This window comes from Diorhabda carinulata, chromosome X, assembly GCF_026250575.1.
Source record: "Diorhabda carinulata isolate Delta chromosome X, icDioCari1.1, whole genome shotgun sequence".
NCBI classification, from domain to species: Eukaryota; Metazoa; Arthropoda; class Insecta; order Coleoptera; family Chrysomelidae; genus Diorhabda; species Diorhabda carinulata.
Window position 1 is genome coordinate 47,516,742 of NC_079472.1, and position 20,706 is coordinate 47,537,447.

The 20,706-nt window shown below is 34.1% G+C and overlaps 1 protein-coding gene and 1 non-coding gene across 2 annotated transcripts in view; one reads left to right on the forward strand and one right to left on the reverse strand.

Annotated features, from left to right (window-relative positions):
• LOC130900481 (semaphorin-2A) overlaps window positions 1-20,706 on the reverse strand; it is a 1,226,238-nt gene that overhangs the window by 1,046,622 nt on the left and 158,910 nt on the right. The window lies entirely within an intron of this gene.
• On the forward strand, window positions 4,846-4,917 carry Trnah-gug (transfer RNA histidin (anticodon GUG)). The gene has a single exon. It is a non-coding gene; the product is annotated as a tRNA-His (tRNA).

Below are 20,706 nucleotides of genomic sequence, written 5' to 3' on the forward strand. Positions count from 1 at the left end.
AACTGTAATCTAAAATATATTCAATATTGAACTGGACGTTTGGAACCGTGTGATATTAATTTTGAACACAGTGTTTACTACATTACCACTACACCAACACTCACACTGAGTTTACCTTCAGTCTCTGAGGATGATCATTTGGTTATCAGAATGCGTCAGACAGTGTAATTTTGAACATCCGTTTAGTGGTAGTATAAAGAGTGGATATGTTACGAGAACGTAGCCTTAATACACTCCATTGTGGCATCTCATGTTGATATGTTTTTTCTTTAGTCGTTCTAGATCAAAGGCGAAATGTGAAAATTTATAATAGAATACATGTAATAAAATTGATGTCTCTTATATAAGTTCTTAACGTTACATTTTAGAAATTTAATAAATCTAGTAAAATACAAAATATACTTCTCTTTCTTGGAGCTTTTCAGGGCTTGGTACATCGTCTAATCTAAGGTTATCAGTTTTTTTAATGATCCAAATGTTATTAAGAAATATGGAAACAATTGGAGAGTTTTTCGTATTTTCCTTCACTATAATTACTTAACTAGTATTTGATTAATGAGTAATGTTGTGCAAACATAATTTACTAATATAAAATTCTAGCTAAGGATTTCTCATTAATAGTGACGGCCCTGATAAAATACCGTAAAGTAGTGTAAAAATCAATCTACAAACCATTTTCATAAGTACAAACATAGTTTTAAATGAAATCCTACAAACACTAGTGCAAATTGACAACCTCATATATCCACCTCAATGTAAGCAAATTTCAAATCATCATAACGATGAATTCTACTTTTTAACAGTATAAATCAAACTCCATTGTTTTTATTTATTCGAGACACAAAACCGATCGCTTGATAACAAATCAACTTCAAGTAAACAGCACCGGCTTAAGTACGAAAATATTATAATCAACATCAAAGAAGATGGATGAAAACAACATAAACAATCATTATACCATCCCACAGAACAACTCCCCACAATCTTACTCATCCATTACTAAACAACAAAAAATAAATTTTCCAAAAAACAGCAAGCAACAGTAATCAGCTCACTAAACTGAGTAAAGCCATAAGAATACCATATAGCCATAGGCACTATCATATTTTCATCAAGAGTAACCAATAATAGATTATGCGTATACCTATCAACAAAAGAAGAAGTAGACGAGCTCCTAACAAAATGCAATGGAATGATTGAAGTCAATTACGAAATTCTTCCTGTACGTAGACTTATAACAGCTACTGAAAAAATGCTTTTGTCCAACGTTTGTCCAATTATACCTCACCAAATTAGAGAACAAGAACTTGATTAATCAGGCCGCAGCAACAATCATTACACCTAATAAAACACAATCAAAAATAGAACCTAATACGTTAAGCTCAATAAACATTTCCAATCAAACAACCAACACACCACTGACCTCTAACTTGACCTTAACTAATTCAAAAAATATTAATAACCAAGACAAACCATCATACATTACTCCTACCAATCTAGAATATGATATCCAATCCACAACAGATACATTTCGTAAACACAACGAACAAATAATCAAAAAAGCCAAGAAAGTAACAGACAACAAAAAGCACTACCATTATTCGAAAAAGAAGCCCAAATTTTAAGTTACGCGAAAAAAGTTAATTTCTTCCAAAACGCAATGGGATCAAAAGACTCACTAAGTATATCAAAAATATATACAGAAGACACAAAAGTCTTTCTAAAACTCCTCTCTAACCTACATTCATATTATAGAAACAAAAGAATAAAAAGAATGAGTACAAGGATTAGAAAATAAATTATGGGACACCTAAACCTACACTCATCCTCAATCGCACAAGAAATCGAAGATTACTCCGAAACGTTAATCGAATCATCTCAGGAATATTATCTAAGTCCGAATCAATTCTACAGGTGAATCTAAGAGGAATCTACAAAAGATTCGAAATGCTTATGAAACTACTCGCATTGAACTATCACCCAGTATAATGTGCTGCCATCTCTATACACACCTCCAGACCAAAGCATCGATATATCAGAACTAGAACAAGGTAAATCTAAAAAAAAAAAATATGACAAACTCCCTACCTAAATCTCAACATCTTCAACGACGGAACGACGGAAGACCAACAAGGCTCGATATACATACAAGAACAGAATCAGCCATAGACATCACTTTGTACTAGGCAGCTTTTACTCCTAGATTAACCTGGGATGTAATATCATATTTATTTGAACGCGATCATTTTCCCATAAAGATTACATATTCATATAATTACTCTGAGAATAATAGTTTACTAAACCCAAAATGGAAACTTAGATATGCTAATTTAGCGAAACAATTGGGACTAAGATTAGCACTACAAAAGATATGCCAATCACAAACTTAGAAAATCTTATAGAACCCTTCACATCTACTGTTATAGAAGGGGTAAAAATACACATAGGATATAGTAAACTAGTAGTAGACTACAAACCACTTCCTTGGTGGAACAAAGATTATCAAAACGCAATCAAAACATATAAACAGTCCTTTAATAAGTTAAAACGACATAACTCAACAAAAAATTTATTCGAATATAAAAAACAAATGGTCAAGCAAGATATATTATGGAAAATAGTAGACGCGAATCATGAACTAAATTCGTGTCTACAATAACATCCTCAACTCCATCATCCTTAGTTTGGTGAAATATATGGAAGATGTCAGGAATCAAAAGACCATTAAGAATTTCATTCTTAGCTATAAATAATACCCTTATCACAGAACCAAGTAAAATAGCAGAAATGCTAAACTCTCAATCAACTCCAAAGATTACCTATTAAAACTGTACAACTAAATATGGACCAATAAAGTCTTCCCTTCAAGCTGACGCGAAGCCGAACCTATCTGTGCAAAAAATACAGAAGAATGGAATTCTACAATAAGATAGCCTCTTTTTCATCACGATCATCGATATCCGAGACAAATGCTCTCCGTTAGTCAAAGGAAGATTGTACCCTGAAGATCTGATATTGTTTGCAATAGGTAAAAACCTGACTACTAGTCAAACACATATACAAACTGCACCAGACGAATTAAGCAACTGGTCTAACACCAGAGGATTGATATGCTCTGAAACCAAAACAAACTGTATTAACTTCTCCAGAAAATACATACAAGAAAGGCCCGTAGTGACCTTAAAAATTTAAAATTTGTGGAAAGTCTCTGGGCATTATCTTCGATAAAAATCTTACACGGAAACAACACATTAATCACCTCAAGAAAGTCTGCTAAAACGCCATTGATTTATTAAAAACAAAAAACAATAGCCAGCCATAAATGGGGCCCTGATTCTTCAAGTCCTATAAATCTATATAAGACACTCGTAAGATCAAGAATCGACTACCACTTCATGTGGGAAAATATATATTAAACAACTTGACACATTGCAAAGTATCACCCCTCTGACTCCAAAAAATCCAGCTAAGTATGTACTATGCAACATAAGTCCTGTCAAATAAAAATAACCCTGTTAATAAAAAATTAACACAAATCGCTTCAAACACCTATTCGGAAACAAACAAACAGCTATTCCGTTCTATGAAGGAATTCGCCAATACACAAACACCCTAGCACTTGAATTACCAGATTCCTTTTCAATCAACATAAATATTCCCCCTCCTTGGAGAATCCCTATTCCCAACACCAACGTCCACATGAAAGTCAACAACATAAAAAAGAAGAAACAAACCGTTCTCTAATAACACAATCGTTCCGTACTCTTACGGAAGAGAGTTTCAAAGAATACTATTGTACACCGACGCATCCAAAACACCTAATGGCCTAGGAGCTGAGCAGTAGTAGCAGATAATGAAATACACACATTTAAACTATCACCACATAATAGCGTCCATACTGGCCATAATACATGCACTAATCATCGCTAGAAGAAATCAATACAATAGAACAGCCATAATTATATTCTTCATTAGCTCAATACAAACCACTCAACAACAACTTCTTTTTCCCATACGCCCTATAGGTATCCTTATTAAAACTCAACTACATCTTATCCACCAATCCAAGGCAAACATATCATAATTTCGGTCCCATCACAACACATGCATCCCAGGACAATCAAAACAAAAGTTCAGTATAAGTGGCAAAGTGAGTGGAACATATCGCAGTCGATATTAAAATCTATAAAGCCATGCGTCCAACCATAGAAAAATAGTTTTAAAAATCGTACGGACCAAATAAAAATCGATCGATTAAGGCTAGTGACACACTCCTATTTATTTAACCGAGAAAACCCACCAATATATGACATTTGTCACGTTAATCTAAACTTGATACACTTATTGTTGAACTGTTAAAAGTACAGAAACAAAAGACTAACTAACAACTTTCCAAACACCATAATTTCTCTACTGGCATGTCGCTAATAACCTTTGAAGTAGATGCGACAATAAATATAAAAAAAAATTCTCATCAATATTCCCACAATTCCAGTACTACAGAGTACACTAATATTATCGTGTACTCTGCTTTCACACTAATACAACAATAAACCAACTTCTTGATCAAGCTATTAAATTTTCCAATAGTTCATTTCCACATTCAAGTTCCTAGCTTATTCTTCTTGGCATAACCCCATAATTGGATGCCATATGTCCATATAGACGTACGATAAAATTTGAGGTAATTTGGAAGTTTTATGTATTCATGTTTGAATACATTTAAATTCTAATAATTAGCGGATAAACGATTCGAAAAGTAGTGTTAACACTTGACTGATTCGTTAATTTTATTAAGAAACTTTTTATAATTCTATAGTGAAATCGTTACCATATTCTCTGGTAGCCGTGATCGTCTAGTGGTTAGGACCCCACGTTGTGGCCGTGGTAACCCAGGTTCGAATCCTGGTCACGGCAAAAATGAGATACTTTTTTTTTAACTTTTTTTTATCAGCAATTTTTTCATCCATTTTTCTGAAAATGTCTTTGAAATTAAATTAATGAACATCAATATATATCTACTTTTCTTTGTGATATCCAATATTCTATGAGACTTAATTACCAATAAATGCAATGCCAATTTTATGTACAGAAAGGAATGAAACGTAATATGAAAGGTATTCTTAACATATCCAAATTTTTAGATGTTTTGTAATGTTTCCAAAAAAACCAGATGTTCTTTCGTCTTCGACAAATCTCTATTGATTTTATCGATTCTCGTTCTGAAATTATGGAATAAAAAACCTGCATTAACAAGCACTCTTTTATATCTTACCGCAGTTTTTTCTATACCACAATATTTGACGCTAGCAAACTACCACCTTGTAAAAGCGAGCTATTGAAGCAATTTCTGCGAGTCAATTATACATGTACCATTTGGAGTAATGCTCATCTGAAAAATCCGACCACAAATCAACCCAATATTAATGACTGGGTATTGAAAGATGACAAATATCACTTCAAATGGTTTGAAGGGGACTAACTATCAATTTATGTCAGTGATTTGCTTAAATCTCAATCAGGTATGAAATGTTCTACACAATTTCTTAATTATTCAAAATTCATTGACTGGAGTGATAGCAACGACGAAGACTAACGGCGTAGGTTACAAGATTACAGATAGGGGGGCAGCTCATATCTGTTTCGAGAATATGATCGGGTATATTGAAACAAAAAATCATGAAAATTGACTATATATATTTTCTGATGGCGGATTACTTCTATGTGTTTGCTTGTGAGCAAAACGTGGAACCGATATTTCTATGTTCAAATCCATTGCAACAGCTCGCACTGTTTGAAGCATTTCATTACTTATTCTATCAGGAATTTCGCGGTCATTTCTGAGAATGTCCTTGATATTTTTGATTTGTTCCCCCACCGAGATCATGTCGATCGATTTAGCTTGCAGTGCGTTAACTACTAGTTCTAAAACTGCTGAATATTGTTTGTAGAGCAACAATAAACACCGGTTTTGTAACGGCTGAATGCAACTGATATGCAGATTTTCAGGTGGCATAATTTCCTTCTACGGATAACGTTTTTAGAGATTTCACAAGCTCTGGGAAATGTTGAGAAAACTTTCTGATTGATTTATATTATTCGGACCAACTCGTCTCATATAATCGTGATAGGTTTGGAGCGTAGTTTCGACGTGTAGTTGATTCTCTGAAAAACGTTATAACATCCTTTACAGTGGCGACAGTATTTCTAATTTCTGGTACTGCGTTCGCATCATTCATAACAAGCTTGAGTTTGTGACTTGAGCAATGGAAATATAAAGCACGAGGATATTTATTTCTCAAAATGGCTTGTACGCCACCCTCTTTCCCTGCCATTGTAGAACAGCCATCGAATCCAAACCCTACGCAATCTTTGGTTGGGAAGTTAGAGCTAATCAATAAATTGTCAAATGCTTCGGCAATTGCTGAAGCTGAAGCATTTTGTGCTTTTAGTTCAACGAACCCTACAAATTCTTCTCTTGCTTTTTCTTTTGCTTTCGTCGTAGAACCGCACGGCTATTGACATCTGTTCTTTCTCAGCTGCATCTGCTGTTTCATCAGCTAAGACTGCGTAAGTCATGGTCTTTTGAACCTCACTTATTACATTCTCCTTAATAACTTCGCCACATAAATTTATAAATTCGTTTTGTATTTTTGGCGATGTGTAAACTCCATTGCGATGGCACTTTTCCAGGTGACTATTTAATTTGTCGTCCCCTGAATTAATTCTTAACTTCAATAAATCTAATAAAACACTAAGAGGCATACCATGTGTACCGCAAAATACAATACAAGAAATAATGACAATATCTGACTATTTTCGTCGATTGCTTTTTGGTGTCTACTTTACAATTGGATGTCTACAGGAACATTTTCAAGGAAATATTTTGCAGCATTTGTCGCTATTAGGTGAAGGTTGGTCGTTGCATGCTTTCGGCAGTCTTCATGCATATTTTTGTAGTTTATATATGGCCTGATCATAAATGATCCCAAAATTCCTCTCACAGTGCTGATGGGCGGAGGGAACAAAACACAATGCTTATAAAGAGCGACTTTTAGCCGCTTGGAATATATTAGCTATGGTGCATATTGATCCAACCAAGCATAATTAAATTATCTTTTCAAATGGCTTGCATTACATTCAAAATTGTAATTTCTGGGCGGTATCCAAGGATCCAACTCCCTCTTCTTTTCCGTCGTTAGCTGGGAAGCCAACCTAACATAACGACCCAGATCATTTTCATGACAGCCATCGTCCACTATAATTTCAGGATCGACGCTGGCGTCTTAAGTTTGTTGGGATGTCGATGGAGAAGAATAGTCGGCAACAGATATATTTACAGGTTCTGCTGGAGGATGTGACGCTTGTCCAATGTTAGCATGTAATGTTCTTGGCTCTCTATTTCCATCCTTGTCTCATGACTCATACTTGCTATGACTGTCTTTCCTTTCCAGAATAGTCCATGCTAGAATTTTCTTCGTGGTATTGCTATTCAATACAATATGTCGCTTTGACCGTATAAATTGATGCTATTTCTATTTTACTGGAAAAAGTACTGTCGTCCGTAACTAGACAGATAGCGCTAGATGTTGTTTTCTCCAAATTATATTCGGCTTTAATCCTAATGGCTCTGATTGTCCCGTCGGGAGTGGAAACTACGAGATGTGACGGTTTCGCGGGAGATTTAATTTATGTTGCGTTCCTAACAGTATACTATATCGAATGTTGTAGTATATTTAATTATAGATACAAAAATATTTAATGAAAATATCTGACTGAAAAGATATTTTGTTTCCAACAGTTCATTTTGCGCAAAGTAGGTAACAGGTTTTTAATTCCCACTTTCCAGGAAAATTGAATTTTATCTTCTAGAGGGGGCAGCTGCCCCCTGCCCCTACCTGGGTACGCCCATGACGAAGATTACGAGAATATCAACGAAATGAGGAAAAGTAAAAAAATGATTATAAATATTCTTTTTTGACATACAACAATATATATATATATATATATATATATATATATATATATATATATATATATATATATATATATATATATTTTCTTTTTATAACATTGCTACATGCATAATAAAATATTTTTTTTATTGAATATCTTAAAAGATCGCATAAAACTGGACGCCTTATCTCACTCACACCCGCTTGAACAGTTGCTACCTCGTACCTACAGCAGACTTTCGATGTGTCTGGCAAGATGTAGAAACCATTAAAACTGTCTGGCTATTGAGGTAACATTTTTTTATAGGACCTATAAAAAGCTAAATGTTATATATTATATAAATAATAATATATCAGCTTTTATACTATGACGAAAGTATAAATATAATTTGTTATAGTTTTTGGGTGTCTGGCAGGAGGTAGTAACTTTAAAAAGTGGCTGGCAATGGGTAACATGATTTCTACATAAAAAATTTATAGTTTAAAGAATGTAAGATACTATTTTATACATCTTTACTACCTTTCACCTGCTCAAGTAGCCACAATTGGAACTTAAATAGTCGAGAGTATTTTTTTAGAATATTTTCATTATGTGTGTATGTTGAACCAATAATCAAAATATAATTGAGCCATAATATTGATTCATCCCAATAACACATATTTTCTGCAATTATAAAGATGTTTTTTATACTCCTCATGTTTTGATATTCAAACTTAAGTCACCTTATTCGCTGATCTATTTCCTTCCAAACTTTAACGCCAATAAAAAATAGCAAAGTAGACAGGGAAAACAATCTAATGCATTTTTTGGTCATATTATAGTATAAATAACTTGAATAAATTTTCGGTATAGCTTTTTCCTCTACTTACAATTCCATTTGGTATCCCAGATGAATAATAATGCGTGACTGGGAAGCTTACTGAACGCTGGTAATGTGTTCAAGAGTTTATTCTTTTAAGGTATGGTAAGGTAACTGCAACGTATTCAAAAATTTCTTCATGATAAGTAATGGAAATTTCTATATTAGTTTAGATTATCATTATTCAAATTATGTGATTATTTTTTCAACTTCTTAATGTTTTTTGGGTGCTCTACAGAACTGCACAACAGGTTTTACTGAAATCAAATGTTTTTATTTAGATTTTAGGACAACAGCAACACAAATGAAATTATGGAAAGGTAGTAAATGAGCGTGACTTTATAGGTGCATGAAACTGAAGCTTGCAGTGCGATAAGAGGTATCACCGTTCTAGATAAACCACTCCTCTTGTAGACTGATACGCACTTACAATGAATGGAAAAATGAAATCTTTAGAATCATTTAATACATATTTTATGTCAAATGTCACTGTCCCTTGAAAAGTATTATTTTATTATATACCATGTTTCATGTCTTCAACAATGGTTTCGTTCGTAATAAAATGAAATCTAATAATATCTATTTATTTTTCAAAAATAGCTGTTATTAGATCCGATCTGTGATGTATCCCAGGTAAGTTATCTAATTGATGAATTCGCAAACTAGGAAAAATATCAACACCTACAAATTTTTTTAGAGTCTGATATAGAATTTTTTTTTCATTTATATGTCATGATATGTTTCCTTTACTTAAATTAGAGTGATATTTGATTATTTTTCATAGATTTCACAAATTTTAATAACAGTTGTTATTAAAACTAAGATTTCATTTTATGAGTGGAATTGATTATTTAACTCGACGAACAAAACAAAATCATTTCATACCTAATTTTCTATAAAATTCTTACATAGAAACCAAAATATTCCACTTTTATAAATATCTACATAGTTAAGAGGTTTATCAAGCAAGGCGCGTATTAAAGTGATCAGCAAGTGTTGTGGCAGTGGCATGGTGACCAAGTGGCAGGTGGAATCGGTAAAGCCTATGTAAACAAATGAAGACGTGCGCATCAAAACGGAGTAGCTGTGACGTGCTATTTTGCAGATGGCGTGATGCAAGTATGGTGCCACTAATCTCGAACATGTTTAATTTTCGACTGGAAAGCAGCTGGTAACGACGTGGGTTTTGCATTGCAACTACACAAGATACATTATTACCAAACATTCTGTATATACAAATAAGTTTGTATTCTTTTTTGAAACATAGTTCGTAGTTTTGTCAGTAACTTGCAAAATGTCACCTCCTTCATTCGATAGAAAAGTTTAAATTTCTGGTCGTCCAAGTTCAAAACCTTTTTATAAACGTTAAAAATTCCAAATTTTTTATTTTTCTGCCAGAGAGGATGAACTCAAAAGTGTTTTTTCTTCTTCTCCTGATTTTTAGCAGTTAGGTTAGCAAGTTGTACAAATAAAAGAGCATCTTCATCCTCTGAGGACATTCTGGACAGAACTGATAAATCGGTGACACCATACGTTGTTTGCCACTGCAGTGCACATTAAATCACTTTCATACCACTTCGCCGCTATTCCAACACCACGCCAAATCTTCACCATCGCTATGCCACGTACCATTCCAATATCTCACCACTACCACACAATTTCAGTGCGCGCCTTGGTTTAAGTGGTTTGGCGACCAAGAGCTAAGCTAAGTTGGTTCAGCTTATTTCACGTAGCTGTGCATATTTTCAACATGTAGTTATTTCAACCACGAAGGATAACAGAGCTAAAATAGGTGTCAAGATGGATTCAGGCCGAGACACACCTATCATGCGTCCTTCCGATCCGACTACGATAATACACTAGGACGAGTGTCTGAGAGGGGAAAATACACTAGAGTCTGAATAGCGTAGTTCACACCTTTCCGACGATGGCCGATCCCACTGCGATCATATTCCGATCTTGCAGTCTATCCGATTAACGTCTGCAGGACGCGTGTCTGTTGGAATTTTTAATATTTTTGACTTCCTTCTCTTCAGTAGAGTTGTAACATTCCTCAATCCTACCCTAGCAAATGATTGGATGAGAACGATGAAGCGCATATATGTACTTCATGTGCTATATAAGGTCATGATTGCATCTCATACATAGATATCTATTTTTCTTCTTCTTAAACTTTCCTTTCTTTTACCCATGGTTGTCTATCGAAAGCTTTCTCCACATAAATAAATCCAAATAATGCATCTGACTCTCGGCGGCTAGCTCTATCTATAATTTGTTTGATGGTAAATACGGGATCTTATTTTTACCTTTGCGGAATCCACTTTGTGCATCATTTGGTGTATTTTCTATATTTTTTCATTTGTTATATACGATTGTTTCGTAAACTGTCATTGATGTACACAGTAATATTATTCTTCTTCAGTTGTTACATTGCTTGTTATCTTGACTTGGGTAATAACAATGCTATTTCTTAGTCTTTTGATATCTGTACCGTTCCATAAATTTGTAATTAGGTATATACCACTCTCACCACATTTCAGGTGTCATTTCTTTTTTTTATTTATTTTGTTAGTTTCTTTATTAAGTTCATTACTATCTTCTGTTTCTTTCACTATTAGCATAAAATACGATTTCCTTTCTCTATTATCTTTGCGACTTCTGTTAAAATTCTACCATTTCATCCTTTATGTATATTTCTTCTTGTTCCTCACCCTTTCTTAAAGATTTAATTATTTTGTAACACAGTATCTGGTTTCATTTGCTGTCTCTTTCCAGTTTTTTACCTATTTGCTTTCTTTGCTCCGGCTACTAGATAGTTCAGTTTTTTTCGCCGTTCTTTGTATTTGTCATAGTTTTCTATTGTTCTGTTTGCAAGTTATTGCTTCAATGTCCTTTTTTTTCTTTCTTATTTCTTCTTTTATTTGGTTCGTCAACCATGGTGTTAATATTTTGGTTGTTAGTTGTTTTACATATTACACATACATGTTGTGCTGTTTCGCTTATCGCTACTTTGAAAACATTCTGTTTCTTCCAAGTCTCCCTGTTTTCCCTTGTTTTCTTCGTATATTTTCTCTAAGTGTCTGTGCCTAACGTTCTGCTACTTCCTCCTGTTTCAATTCCTATGTCCTTGTAGTTTCAAAATTGACTTTTCTATAGTTATATTTTCATCTTTCTCTTATTTTTTCATGTTTCTTCGCCGTAGATACTAGGAGAAAGTCATCACTACCAATTTCAGCTCCACGTTTGAGTATAGTGTCAGTTATGGTTATTCTGTGTATTTTCTCCATTATAACATAGTCAATAATAGATCTTTCCTCTCTGCTCTGAACTTCTCTAGGTTATTTGCGTAATTCTTTGAGTTAGAAGCGGGTATTGGTATTTGTTATTTTCAGGTAAAAGGCGAAATTCAAGCAGTCGTTCCTATAATTGTTTCTTGTTTCCTCTCAATATTTACCAATTATTCCTTCATATATTTCATCCTGTTCTCCTACTCTTCCGTTAAATACCACTACTAGATAAATTTTTCCATTTACATTTACTAATATTTCAATCATGTTATGTTTTCATTGAGGTTAATTGAATTTAATCGAGTTATTTTGAGACTCAGAATTTTTGTTCTATTCAATATACGTTGATCAATCTATTAAATGTGAAATTATATATTACTTGATGAATAATTATTGATACGCTTTTCAGCTTATGGTATTCCATTACTAAATAACATTGCTCATTTTGAATTTCCAATTTTATAGAAACTACGCTCGATCAACATTTTTATACTATGAATATGGATGAATACAAACACACACGCACATTGCACTCCAAACTCATCAATTAATAAAAACAAGCAATGAAAACGAGATCAACATTCACCAATACCCATCAAACAGAAAATTTTCACACGAGAGAAACATCACCATCACGACACAACGAGGACATCACGACACAACGAGGACAATTCTAACAAAAAACGAGATATTTCCATGAGCTGGAGAGATTAATGAAATAATTCATGAGGGATCAAGGTTGACAATGATCGTGGCAGTTTTAATTTGGGCATGTGATTGGAATAATGCCTATTGATTATTGGGATTGATTTATAAGAACTGTTGGGGAAACGTTGGGAATGGTATAACAAGAAAATCTAAAAAAACAATTCAGCCCAAATATCAGTTCTCATTATGTCAAGTTACAGAGTCGTTACAGAAACGTGCTATAACTCGAAGAGTTGGGGTAGGTATAGTCGAAAGATTGAGTCGTAAACGTGTGTGTCAGTTGTTTCAATTATAAAGTGTAATAAAAGTCCGTTGTCTAGAGGGCTTTACAGTACAGGCTTTACAGGGCTTTCATTCCCACGTAGTTTCAAGATAATGAAACATTGGTTGGGCTGATTCTCCATTGAAAATCTGTAATCGCAAGCAGTGTCGCAGGAACTGAACTGATATCGCTTTCGAATTTTAATGAGAGTTTGAATACCTAACTATGAAAACAATCTTTTCACGTTATAGCCACACATACCTGTTGATATATTATATTCATAGAAGTGGCGCAAATTTTTTTTCAGAGAAGAGAAAACATAAATGTTTATATGACTGACTATGTCGGCTCTTGATTATACAAAAATTTCGTGAAAATTTTTCTGGAAATCATAAATTTGCACCGTATAATATATTTGATTGTTGTGGCTCTGGCTATGAATAGGGTCATAATAATTTCCTAATGGAATTGCTTAGAATCAAGGATTCAATATATTCCTGGTGTAAAATTGCTTATCCTCAATGTCAATCTAATTTGACAATGTTTTTCCAGAATTGTACCAAGCTACAATACAAGTGAGTATCGAAATTACTTGATTCCAGATTGTCCTCAACGACATTTGAGTCACTGAAATCTAGTAATATGTTGTACAATCCTTATAGTTATGCCGAGCAAAGAATAGAAGAGTTACAATAATTTGGAATTATCCACGATTGCAAACATATTCGCAAATACTTGCAATTTGGAAAACTGCTTTCAGTATTTCAATAATTTGACGGCACAAAAGCGGGTGAAAGCAAAAAGATGAATAGGTAAACATATCTTTCCTTTTTTCATTTTATTGTTTTTTGTATAATCTGTTTGTACATAGTGAGCTGAAAAAGTCAAAAACGATAACCACAACATCCTGGTCAAATTTAAGAAAAAATAACCTGCAGAGTATCTTTATTTTAAATAATTATTAAGCGAGTGCCATTTAAAGATTTTATATTTTTTTGGAACAACTATCAATGAAAAAGATTATTTTTTCACTTTGTTGTATTTTCTTTTAAAACCTCTAAATCTAAAAAATCTAGAAGTATGTACTCTTTTATACCAAATAGGTATTAAAGGTTGCTGTAGGATTTTCGTCGCCGGTTTTAACTACAATTATCCATGTTTGGTTTAATCCAAACATCCAACTTTGGTTTAAACATTGTCGACAGTCTGGGGGTAGTTTAAACTTCAGTTTAATATGAAACACAAGATCCGAATCTAACTTTTTCAAATTGTTATATTTTTATAGTATTTAGGGGGTTTTGGTAGAATGACTGAAGATTTAAAGTTAATGATGAAGATAAAGAAATTATCAACATTGTAGACGTATCGAGAAAACAAAAAGTTATTAGTCCTGGACTTAATTTTGAATTTTCTCACGTTATTCTTACCATTAAATTTCCTTGTCAACTTATGTTACTGTAGCAATTTTTTTATTCGACTATTTCTAGTATTTCTCACAAGGTTAACCCTAAAAGCACTACTTTATAGAAATTGACCTATTTTTTTGTTCTTTGTTCATACAACTTTTGTAACCATTTCTACTTTAAAACAAATATGCGAAAAATTTTGTATTTCTGATAATGCCCGTTCAATTGTTACCTGTAAGATAGAGCATTCTTTTTTATTCTTGGTTTAAACTAGAGGTCAAACTATAGTTGAATTCAAGTTTAATCTTCAGTTTTACCCCCAGGTTGTAAATTTGGCTCCAAATCAAGGAGATACCGCTATCCTATCTTAACGTGTTGTTTTTCAATTAGTACATGTTGGCGTATTTAAAAGTTGTAACTCATTTTCTTGAATAAATCCTCGTTTTTAAATGCCATCCTCGTAATTTTTCAGTTAATTCTTAGCTAGAAATTCTCATCAACTCATTTAATTATAATTTTCCTGACTTGTTCATGCATTAAAATTTATTGCCTACCATTTCTTTTTATCACATTTTTTTGCAGTAAATATTTCATCGGAATCTCGATTCCAAATCGGTCACAAGGATCAGTAGAATGCCCAGCGCGATATATCATTAACATTTGCTAGATTCTATGATTCTGACTTTAATTCTTTTTTTATTCTTACTATTACATTTCACAAGTCAACTCTGCTTTCCTTTCTCTATTTAACTGTATACTGGAATGTTCTTTAGCAATTTCCTCTAGGTTTTTAAAGATATGTTTATCTTTCTTTCATTAGCAATTCATGTTTCAACAGCGAATATATAGTTGTAACACATGCTTTGTATGAGGATAAATTGAAAAATCTCAAAATATTTTATTACTCAACATGTTTTCCTCTTAATTCTCTCTCTTAATTCTCTTATTAGCGAACCTGCAACGTCTCTAGAACTTTCAAAATAATGTTTCTTCTTGTTCAGCAAACCAGACCTCCACAGCTTTTATTACCTCCTCTTAGGAAGAAAATTTATCACCTTTCAAACTATTTTTTAGTTGGGATGATAGTCGGACGGAGCCAAATCTGGTGAATAACCCTAAATCACGAACTTTTTGCATGGAAACATGAGATTTGTGTGCAGGGGCGTTGTCCTGCAAAAACAAAACAAGTTTGAATAGCTTTTCGCGTCTTTTCTCTTTAATTATTTCCCGTAGAGTGGTCAGTAGTATCGAATAGTTGTTGTTCTACCCTTATCCAAAAAATCAACCATGATTACTCCATGGCAATCCCAAAGAACTGAAGCAAGAACTTTTCCAGCAGATTTTTGGACACGAAACTTTTTAGGTCTTGGAGAACCAGTTTGTCACCATTCCATCGATTGTTGCTTTGTTTGTGGATTGTAGAAATTTAGCCAAGTCTCATCCATAGTAACAATTCGGGTTAAGAAGTCTACATCGTTTTCAAATCGAGCACAGATCGGACGCGATGCTTCTACCCTTGCACGCTTTTGGTCAACATTCAAACATTTGGGGATCCATTTTGCAGCAATTTTTCTCATGTCCAAATTGACGTGAACTTTATGATGAACGCGTTCGAATAAAATATTCAGTGGTTCAGATATTCGTTATAGCCCAATTCGACGGTCTGATAAAATCATGTCAAGAACTGCATAGATATTTTCGGGGACTGACACAGAAACTGGCCTTCCCGATCAGTCATCATTTTTAATGGAAAATTTACCTCTTTTGAAGCTTGCAATTCAATTTTTCACGGTAGCATACGAAGGACATTGATCACCAAGGGTGATAAGCATATCTTCGTAAATCTGCTTACCTCTTAACTCTTTTAAATACAGGTACTTGTTGATGGCTCGATACTCCATCTTTTTTCTTTTAATTTATTGCGTAACTCTGGTTCACTTCTCTGACGCCAAACTTTACACTGACACTTCTAATAAGTTATTGTTCGTTGTTATGGTAACGCAATATTTTGTTTATGCATGGAACTGGTCTAAGCTAACTAGATATCAATACATCCTCGTATATTTCAGCATTTAATTTTTAATTCATTTTGGTGTCATTTCAGTTTTACAAAGTTCGTCTGATATTCGACCTGTTTTGCTAAGTGTCTGAATAAAATTATTGAATTATGCACATACGTTCAGTTTGCTGTTTAGTTCTCAGACATTAAAATAAGTTTCGGTTCGTTATTATATTGTTATTTGAACGTAAAGGTTTATATGAAACTAAAGAAGTGTGACTATCCCTCAATTAGAATTGAATAATCTATAATAGTTGTGCTGAAGAAAAGTTTTATTGGAAATTTGTAATGTCCACGTTTGAAAATAATTTTTCTACTTTTGAGTACCTCTGAATCACTCTGTACCTGTAGAATGGTGCAGCCAGAGAAGTGGTTTTAATTAGGTTACTTGTTATCAGAAGTGAAACATAAAGTATGAAAAAGGATATGAATTATTTAGATTTTTTTCTCGTATTTCTTATTATGCGTTACCTTGAAATTATACATAATTCATTGTCGAAAAAAGCTGGAGATGAAAATAATGTTATTGCCTCTAGTCCTACGCTGATACTTGTAGCGAAACAAATTGGAGACACCATTGACTAATGCTAATGCATTGACTTTTATCGTAGAAGGAAAAAGATCCAAATGACAACGAAAAATAAGAAAAATGAGACGGGCGGTTAGAATGATGTTTGATGTAATTCGGGTGGCCGGATATTGTTTTGTTGTTGAGTGTAGGCGCCGCCTTCGACTGGTGATTTATTAAGATTTTTTCCTTTCATAAAAGCCAACGAGAGAGGATAATCAATTTGTTGATGAATTTTGAATTAATTGATGAATGATTATCAAAATTGATTTATGTGATGTTTTTACCAAACTGAAACATTGATCAATAGAAATTTATAATTAATAACATTGTCAGTTAAATACATGCTTCTATGTTTTTGATCATCTACCGAACGGTTCTTACAACGGCATTTGAGACCAATAGACTTCTGTTTTAATACGGATTCCTGAATCTATAACATACGTTTCATGATTCGAAATGTTGGCTTGCCGTTCTTAAAAGGAGAAATAAGCTACTTCTCTGGCTGATACCACAAAGAATATTGAATTACATATCCTCCGAAGAACGTGATGTCATTCGCCGAAATTGGCATCCCTAATACTGGAAAGTTGTTGTTTTCTCCATTGAAGAACGGCAAGCCAACATTTCGAATAATAAAATTCGAAGTAATAGGTGTAAATAGCAAATAGATATTTTGTTTTTTAATTACTGAGCATGCCTCATATATGACCTAATAATTTAATACATTGGAATGAAAGCTTTGCCAGCTAGATTATGAGCGTAATCGTATTGGGAATGGAACTAATTAACTAGAGGAACCCTGCTGATAATATGGAACCCCATAATAAAATTTGAACTTAAAGCGGCATCTAGTATTCAGAAACAGAAGCGTGATACCCGTCCACAGGCGAAGCCACACAGGAATCTACAAACCCAGCGGCTTGCTTATAGTTGAATAATTTGAGGTTACGTGAACAAACGAAAATGCAACTTTTTAAGTGGCCGAATGATTGCATAGTTTTTGTTAGTGAGTTTTTCGGGTCTTCCTTTGTCCGTCACCAATATTGTATGTTGGTAGTGATATGTGGCAGTTAAATTTATAATACTTTCACAGGTCTTAGAAGTAAGAATTTTTTTCACTTACTTATGTGCTGTTGCTAATATGGACACCCTTCCTTGGCAGAAATACCGAACCATATTACCTACCATAGTCGGATTTCGTGAAGCTAGCATGTTAATATATTTTTCAGTTTTAATCAACATGCCTAGAAAACAACTAGCGAAGAAAAGTAAATTTACGAGAAAGACTTGGGACAAGGACAATATGGCAGAGGCTTTCCAAAGGGTGCGGGCAGGGAAAATGGGACTAAAAAGAGCCGTGAAACAGTTTAAAGTGTCAAAAACAACTTTTCAGAGGTACGTGCATGAAACCGATTTTCCGGCGGAACAAGTTAATCGGAAGAAATTAGGACGGAAACCAGTTTTTCCAGCTCACCTTGAAGAACGGAAAAGGAGAAGCGGTACGAGCTTGGTTGGATCACTTTCTGAAGCGCCATGAGCGGACGCTGGCTATTCGTAAACCCACCGGAACTTCATATGCGAGGACAAGTGGCTTTAATCGTGAATCTATAAACAATTTTTTTGAAATGCTTTAAGCAGATTATGATAAGAAGAAATATGCTGCTGATCGTGTCTACAATGTAGATGAAACGGGACTGTCGATAGTTCAAAGTAAAATTCCTCAAATCGCAGGGCTTAAAGGAAAACGGCAGATTGAAGCACTCACAGCTGCAGAAAGGGGTTCTCTGATGACAGTTATTTGCACTATGAGTGCTGGAGGTACATTTGTTCCCTCTATGCTAATTTTTCCGCCTAAAAATATGACAGACGCTTTAATGAGAGGTGCACCAGTTGGATCTATAGGAAAGTGTCATCCTTTAGGATGGGTGCAAGGCAATTTATTTACAGATGGTTTAAACATTTTATCAAACATACTAGGCCTTCGGAAGAATCTCTGTTTTGTTGTTACTAGACGGCCACTATTCTCACACAAGAAACTTGGAAATTATTGAGCTGGCTCGAGAAAACCATGTCACTATTGTGTTCCTGCCTCCTCACTCTACACACAAGTTACAACGTCGTTTAGGACCCTACGATATAGTAGAGCTTTTTGGAAGTGCCTTTGTTGAATGTTAGGCTGCAATTATAGCAATAAATGGTTTCTCCAAGACAGGGATCTATCCTTGTAATAGGAATATTTTCTCTGAAGCAGACTTCATCGCTGCTGAGCATGAAGCATTGCCCAATGGTCGCAGCAGCACAATTGCCGAAACACCTTCTTCTATATCTGAAAAGGAATTAGAAAAATAATTCCGCACTGGCAGATTTCAGATCAGCGATGTCGAATTAGCAGAAGCCGGACCTAGTTCAAGACCAGACAGCGGGCATGCCTCGACACCAGACAGAAAGAATTCCAAACAAAACTTGATAACTCCCTTCGACATTTCTCCGCCTCCGCAGCCGAAAAAAAAATGTCAAAAAGAGGCAGGAAAGCTACGTCATCAGCAGTGATAACCAGCTCGCCATATAAATCAGATTTGCAAGCTTCAGTGGCAAATGCTGGTAAAGCAAAGACAATTTCCAGCCTTCAATCAAGTTTAAGGCTTGGTAATGGAGGTCATAAAAAGCCACAAGGTCGGAAACATGTTATAAACAGCTCGAGACCTAGAAGCAAGAAACCTTTCCGTTAAATGACAGTGAATCTTCAGATTCAGTCGAGGACAGCCTTTCCATCGTGTCTTCCGATTCCTCCGCCGATGTCGACTGGTCTGTTCAAGTGTTACCTGATGCAAGAGACGATGCAGCCTGCATTTTTTGCGATGCACATTGTCAAATGTGCAAAATGTGGGCGCACGCTGAGTGCTCAGACGGAGGCGAGAAAGACTTTTATATTTGCGATTTATGTCGTTAATTTCACTTAAAACATGTTTTTTTATTGTCAAGTGTATATGAATTTAAGAAATATCTTCACTTAAATTAAAGAGAGAGTTTTTTATTGGGGTTCCATATTACCAACACATTTTCTCACCAGTAGCTAGTTCCGAGTTTTTTGCAGATCGTGTGCGATATCAAAAAGTTACGTGTGGTGTTGACATTTTCATTTTATATATTTATACTGGACATAATTGAGATGTCTCCCCTCAAGTTTCAGGCAAACAGCGTACATAATTATGATTCTGGAACGTAATTTCAAATAGGGGTTCCATATTACTACCTTCTCCTCTAATATATTTCGAGCTTTCGAAAAGTTATGTAATCATTGTCTGGGATTGAAATTATAGTCAAATACAATATAAGAAATATATATATATATAACAATAATAAAGTTTACTCACAATAATTAGTTAACATTTGGTGGTTTTGAATTGTGTTATTTCTTGAGTAAACATTAAATCCATGGATTTCAAAATTCAATATTCAAATTTACGCTTGATACAATTAATTGATTGAAATACTGATTCTGGTTACTATAGAAATCGTTATAATTTCCATTGGTTCGATTATGAATAACGTAACTTCTTATAGGTTAGTTGTAGTACAATATATTTATCCAATTATT